Source organism: Mesocricetus auratus, unplaced genomic scaffold (assembly GCF_017639785.1).
Source record: "Mesocricetus auratus isolate SY011 unplaced genomic scaffold, BCM_Maur_2.0 Super-Scaffold_100066, whole genome shotgun sequence".
NCBI lineage: Eukaryota > Metazoa > Chordata > Mammalia > Rodentia > Cricetidae > Mesocricetus > Mesocricetus auratus.
The window spans coordinates 1,408,100-1,414,970 of NW_024429235.1; the positions used below are offsets into that span (position 1 = coordinate 1,408,100).

Genomic DNA, 6,871 nt, shown 5'->3' on the forward strand with positions numbered 1-6,871 from the left:
GAGAAAATGTGGTACATTTACACAATGGAGTATTACTCAGCAGAAAAATACAATGGAATCTTGAAATTCGCAGGGAAATGGATAGTACTGGAAGAAACCATCCTGAGTGAGGTAACCCAGTCGCAAAAGGACAAACATGGTATGTACTCACTCATATATGGATTTTAGACATGGATCAGGATAGTGCCAGTCTGCACTTCCACTGATAGAGAGTCTGGGAAACAAGAAAGAGCCTAAAAGATATGCATATATGCATAGTACCCAAGAGAAGAGGATGGAGACAAGATCTCCTGAATGGATGGGGAACACGGCGAGGGGTGGCGGGGGGGAGTGGGACCTGGGAAGAAGAGAGGGGGTGAAGAGGAAGAGAGTTGGTCATGGGGGAACAGGAAGTTGAGGGGGGTGGGGGTAGAATAGGGGGAAGAGGGAATCATAGGATCGAATACAGATCAGGCACCAGAGCAACCTCGAGTGATCTAAAGGGATAATACCAATTGGCAAGCTAAGCAATAGTGGAGAGACCACCTCGAATGCCCATTCCTGATAATGAACTTGATGCCTATAACCATCCGGGAGCCTTCATCCTGTGACTGATGGAAGCAGAGGCAAACACACAATTAATCACTGAACTGAACCCAAGGAACCCAGTGACAGAGAGAGAGGAGTGATGAGCAAATTGGCAAAGAATGGGCTGGCAAAACCAGCAGAGACAGCTGATCTGAACAGTGGAGAGCTCTTGGACCCCAGACCGACAGTGGGGAGGCCAGCATGGGACTGGTCTGGAACCCCCAAATCTGAGTGTCAGTGAGAAGGCCTGGGCAACCTATGGGGCCCTGAGCTGTGGATCAGTGTCTATCCCTGGTATACAAACAGTCTTCGTGTGCCTATAGCACAAAGAGGGATGCTCTCTCAGCCTGGACTCTTATGGGAGTGCCTGGACCCTACCCAGAGTAAAATGACAGACTCTAGATATCCCCTATGTGGAAGGATTTGGCAATAGGGTGGGAGGGTGGGGGGGAAGAGGAGTGTGGGAGGAGGGGAGGGAGAGGGAACTGGGATTGACATGTAAAACAAGCTATTTAAAATTAAAATAAAAAATGATAAAAAGGGCATATTTATGTTTACTGATTCCATTTACTATGTAAGTTTTAATAAAAGTTCTTAATAATAAAGCACATTTATCATAACTACTACCAACTTTGAATTGTGAACTCAAATGAAATTTTAATTAACATAAACACAATTTAAGTTGATACTAGTTTAAGACAATATTCATTACCAAATCAAGGTACTGAAAAACAACATGACTTTCCAATAACAGGAAAACTGCCTGGGAAAATGGAACACAGTGACTTAGTGAAGACCAGACTGGGAGTGAATTTAGGTCTGGGATCAGGGAAGGTGGCTCTCTCTTGCTTCTCATCAGCTCACAAGGACCAGCCTGTCAGGATCCTTAGAGCTGGAACCTGTGGCAGTCCTGTGAACCTAGTCCCGAGAATCATTATCCGTGCATCTGCAAACACTCACCCAACAAAGGCAAGAACAGGTATCAGCATCTAAAATGGCAATTATTCCAAGCAAAGAACTATACACCACTGCAAATATATAATCACTAACAGCCAGAACAATGTGTACTCTCTAACACACATAGCAAAGCAGTACAACAGGACCTGAGTAAAGCAATATAGCTGAAGCACAGTGCAAGGACTCCAAATTGCATTTTCATAAAATTGAGGTGCTTAAAGAGAATACAATTTAATTTATTCTTGAAATATAAAAAACAGTGAAATAATGAATAAATTATAGAAGACATGAAAATACAATAGTATTGATAAAGAAAACCTAACTGAGGTAAGACATGAAATGAAAAATTTAGGAACTAGGTCCACCATTGTGGGACTGAGGAGCTGAGGGCCAACCAGGACTAGCAACATGCAGCCAGCAAGCTTGGGCCGGTTCTGCAACTCCCAACCCTCTTTCTGAAATCTCTGTGAGAATGGGCTGGAGCAGCAGCTAGAGCATAGGTTGCTCTTGCTCTCAACTTAAAGTGAAGTTGTCAGCTGCTAGCGTGGAATAGAGACCCAAGGGGCAAGGAAATAAAGTTTCAGTACAAAATGATTCAATTCATCAACAACATGCTGTAAATGATGAAGATTTTGAGCCATACTTTATTAAGTAGCCACACAAATCAGAGGTATCATCATGTATGGGTGGGGCTCTGAGGTTGCTGGTTGCATTGACTGGAGAGTAGTGTGTGCATAAGCAACAGCTATCCACCAATGTCAGATCCATACATGCCTGATTACTATGCTCTATCCACTGGATTTCCATATTCTCTTGCGGACGCCGCGTGGTCCACAGTTGGAAACCAGCCTATGCCGCATCAAAAAAACTATGGAAAAATTAGTAATGGAAAACATCATTAAATACCAGATGGCATTTTTATTCGACCAAGGGCATTAGGAAATATCCCTCCATTTCTTGGACTTAACTGGTAATGCTGATTTCTCTACATGGGGACAAGTAGATCTCAGGAACAATCAACACAAAATTCTGCTTATAGTAGCAGTTATGGCTATCCACTTAGTTCTCTTGGGAGAACTATTACTGATGGACAGGCAGGAATTGGAAATGATACTTTGAGTAAGATGCCTAGCAATAATAGTACTGTGCAAGGTATGACTGGACTGAAAATCAGTGGTGACCTGACAGATGCAGTGACAAAATCTGTAGGTGTAGTCTTGAGAAGCAGTAGTATGACTAGCATTGCAACCAATAATGTGACCCCTGTTAGCAGTGCAGCACATAAACCAACTTCTTGGGCTGTTATTGCCAGAAAGCCTGCCAAACCTCAACCCAAACTTAAACCCAAGGGCAATGTGGGAATTGGAGGATACTGGTTTGCCACCTCCTCTTATAAAACACAACATGAATATTGGAACTTGGGAGGAAAAGAGGTAAGTGGTAAAGGCTCCACCAACCCAACCAGTTCTGCCTCCACAAACTACAATTCAGCAGCCTCAGCCTTAATTCAACCACCACCATTGGTGCAAAGCCAACTGCCTCAACAGCAGCCTCAACCACCACAACCACAGCAGCAACAAGGACCTCAACCATAGGCCCAGCCTCACCAAGACTAGTCTCAACAGCTACAGCTGCAGAATCACTGAATAGCTCCTCAGAATAGAGGAACTGGCTGCAATGAGAACAATGAAATGGGCGGTGAAAACTTTGGTTTAGGTGTTATACCTGTTAGTGCTTCACCTTCTCATCTGGAGGTGCATCCAGTGCTGGAAAAAATAAAGACTTTGATTGTAACCTGAAGAATGGACATGTGTTTATAATACAGAGCTATTCTGAGGATAATACACATCATTCTATCAAGTACTCTATCTGGTATAGTACTGAGCATGGTAACAAGCATTTGGATGCAGCTTATCATTCCCTGAATGTGAAAGACCACTGCATTTACTCTTCAGTGTGAATGACAGGGGACACTTTTGTGGAGTGGCTGAAGTGAAGTCTGTTGTACACTATATTGTGTATGCTGATGTCTGGTCTCATGATAAGTGGAAGGGCAAATATGAAGTTAAGTGAATCTTTGTCAAAAATGTTCTCTTTTTTGGTTTTTTGGGACAGGGTTTCTCTGTATCATTTTGGAGGCTGTCCTAGAACTCGCTCTGTAGACTAGGATGGCCTTGAACTCACAGAAACCCACCTTCCTCTGCCTCCCGAGTGCTGGGTTTAAAGGTGTGCACCACCAACGCCCGGCCAAAGATGTTCCTAATGACCTATTATGACATATTCACTAAGAAACCAGTGACAACAAATCAGTAACCAACTCAAGGGGCACGCAAGAAGCATCCCCCCAAAAAGCAAAGCAAGTAGTTAAAATAATTGCTACTTTCAAGCATATCACCTCAATTTTTGATGACATTGCACATTATGAAAAATATCAAGAGGAGGAGGAAGCTATGCGAAGGGAGATAAATAAAAACAAGCAATAACCACTGTATGGAAATGTTCTACTAAAATGATAACATTAATTATGTAGACTCTTTAAATGCCTAATAAGTCAAAGAAGATGTTATTAAAGCCTTTTTCTGCTCATGGTGATATCTTTGAACACTTTAGCATGAAATTGACTCTTCTTGAAATGGTTTTCATCAGCATCTGCACTTAAACTCTCAACAAACCCTTGAGAACTGTAACGGCATCAAGCACTTTCTGTCTTAAAGTTTTGACCAGGAACTGCTGCCTTTTGAAATTATGCATCCTAGCTAAGGCACAGAAGACTGAATGAATGCAATGGTTCATTAACTCTTTGAATTTGTTGGGTATTAACAGTTAACCATTATATTTGGTTCAATGATGTAAGAGTCTCACTGTTTCACTTTTTTGTTATAGTTTTTAAATTGTCAATTTTTAGCTATTTGACAGATAAAAAGCAAAATAATCGTGCCATATTTAGCCCTGGAGTTATGTGAAAAAATTATTGTAGTAATCTTTTAATATGGCAAAGCAACATTATGCTCTATTTTAGACAAAAGAAACATAACCTAAAATTATATTACAACATTTCCTTGTCTTCAAACTATTTGGTGTAACAGAATACTAATATGCAGCTTGGAGGACTTTACCAATTAATGCACACCCCTCCCGAATTATATGTACCCTGACCCTAACTCTCCCCATGACCCACCATGCCCAGCAACATCAGCAGCCCCTATAGGCACAAACACCTTTACCAGTTGGAAGAACAGGTGAGTGACTTGGTTGCCAGTTACTGATATGAACAAAAGATCAAAATAAGTATTTCTATAAGATGTACAGCTCTGGGATTCCCAAGTCTTGATGTAGACCAGGCTTAGCTTTCCTGCCAACACTTTAAGCCTTTTCTTTCAGTCCATCTCCATTCCTTTGTGTCAGCTTTGATCCCCACAAACACTTTCTCCCATTGACCACACAGGGCTGCGATTCAAGTGGGCATTTTTCACTCTGTTTCTTGTCTGCCATTACCATTTTCCCATCTCATAGTCCTATAGCAGTCTGCTTTCAGAAGCCCCTCTCCCTCTAAACCCTGAGGACTCTGCTACTTGCTTCAATATCAGCTAGGTCTTTCCTGATGACCCTCTCATCCTTCCCTTCTACTCCATCTGCATTCTTTTTGTGAGTCATCAATTCCTACAAACACCTATCAGGTATCCTTTAGTGGCTGCATTGGTCAGGGACTCAGGTAGGCAGTTCTCACTGTTCTTTCTGTCCTTTATTATGCTTCAGACTTTACAACAAGTTCTGTGGTAGCCATTTTGCAGGAACCCCTTCTACCAATCAAACTCCTTGTCATTTCACCCCTGTCTATCCTGATTTATTATTTATCATACTGAAGCCTTTTTTGCAAGAGATCCTCCTTCTGTAACAACTACAATCCCTAAGAACTCTGCCTCTTGTTGTAAACGCATTCCCCTCATTCTTTTCTGCAGACTTCTCAGCCTTTCCTTCCTGTTCATCCCCATTCCTGTCTGCCAATTACCTACCCACAGTAGCACTGTTTACCAGAAAACCCAGAGCAACCAAACTTGCCTAGGATCTCTAGAAGGTAATACCAAAGAAAATAACACTCACCTACCAAAGATAAGACTGGATATCAACACCAAGAAACACCTCACACATCATAGCTCTAGATGTTTAGATTCTTGTGCTAAGATTCAAGCATGAACAGCCAAGACAGCCCTCCTCCACAGGAAGCCAGTAACCCTCTTCCCGGAGGTCTTGAGTAATACAATTCAAAAAAGATCAGTTACGAATATCTTTAAAACTGTTACAGAGGATGTGAGTAAAGAGGGTATGAAAAATGAAGTCTGTGAAAACAAAAACAGTAGAATGAAATGAAGAAAAATTCAAGGTATGAAAGTAAAATTTATCTATTAACTTATGAATTTGTTTTGTGGTCACTGAAGTTTTGTTTTGCATATAGAACTACTGAGGTGTGGTCTTGCATTTGGCCACTCTAGACATTACATTGGAGTTATGAGTGCTACAGACACTATACTCCCAGATAAAGGACTTACACAGGTCATTCATCTAGTCAGGCATAATGTACCTGTTTGAGCCATAGGAGACTAGAAGTCCAGGTCATACTTGCCAGACCTGAATAACTCAGAGTCAGTCATGTCCATGACAATGTCACCCTGGTCATTGTAGCTGGATTTCTCAATTGAGGAATTCAGGAACTCCAAGGCTTCTTTGTTCTTCTGGATGTTAGGCACAAACCTGTCCTTATCACTCATATTGGTGGCTTTCTTCCCTCATTTCTTCTTGATGACATTCTTCAGGTTGTGGTAAAGCTCTGCTGAAGAGGTATGCCTTCCTAGGAGTGGAAACCCCTGCAGGCAGGATTTTGTGCTCTTGCAGGGTCAGTTTGTTGCCAGCATGAGAACAATCATTGACCACATTGTAATTTCTACCCGAAGGATAAATTCAGGTTTGTCAGCCAAGTCAGAGATTTGGTGAAATCTACCTAGTTATACTCCTTCAAGATAATACAATATGAAATACACTCACATGTAGAATATATCTCTATTTGTCTCCAGTGGTAAAAACAGTGACAATGGTTGGGAATCAGTGAATCAAGAGAACATTTATGACGTTCTCCATACCACATATTTACACATACCAAGGATTAAAAGCCCATCTCCAATTCCAAAATGATAAAATTTGCATTGTACTTATTTGTCCAAATTTAAATCCTCTGGATACAGACAATATGAGTTTATTGGGTAGCATTTCCAAATGACACTCGACCATATAATTATGTGAAAATCTAAAGTGGGTCTTCAAACAAAATATAAGATTGACCTTCCATTTCTTT

The 6,871-nt window shown here is 41.3% G+C and overlaps 1 pseudogene; it reads left to right on the forward strand.

Moving 5' to 3' along the window:
• Positions 1-2,059: 2,059 nt before the first annotated feature.
• On the forward strand, positions 2,060-4,007 carry LOC121136375 (annotated as a pseudogene).
• The last annotated feature ends 2,864 nt before the right edge of the window (positions 4,008-6,871 follow it).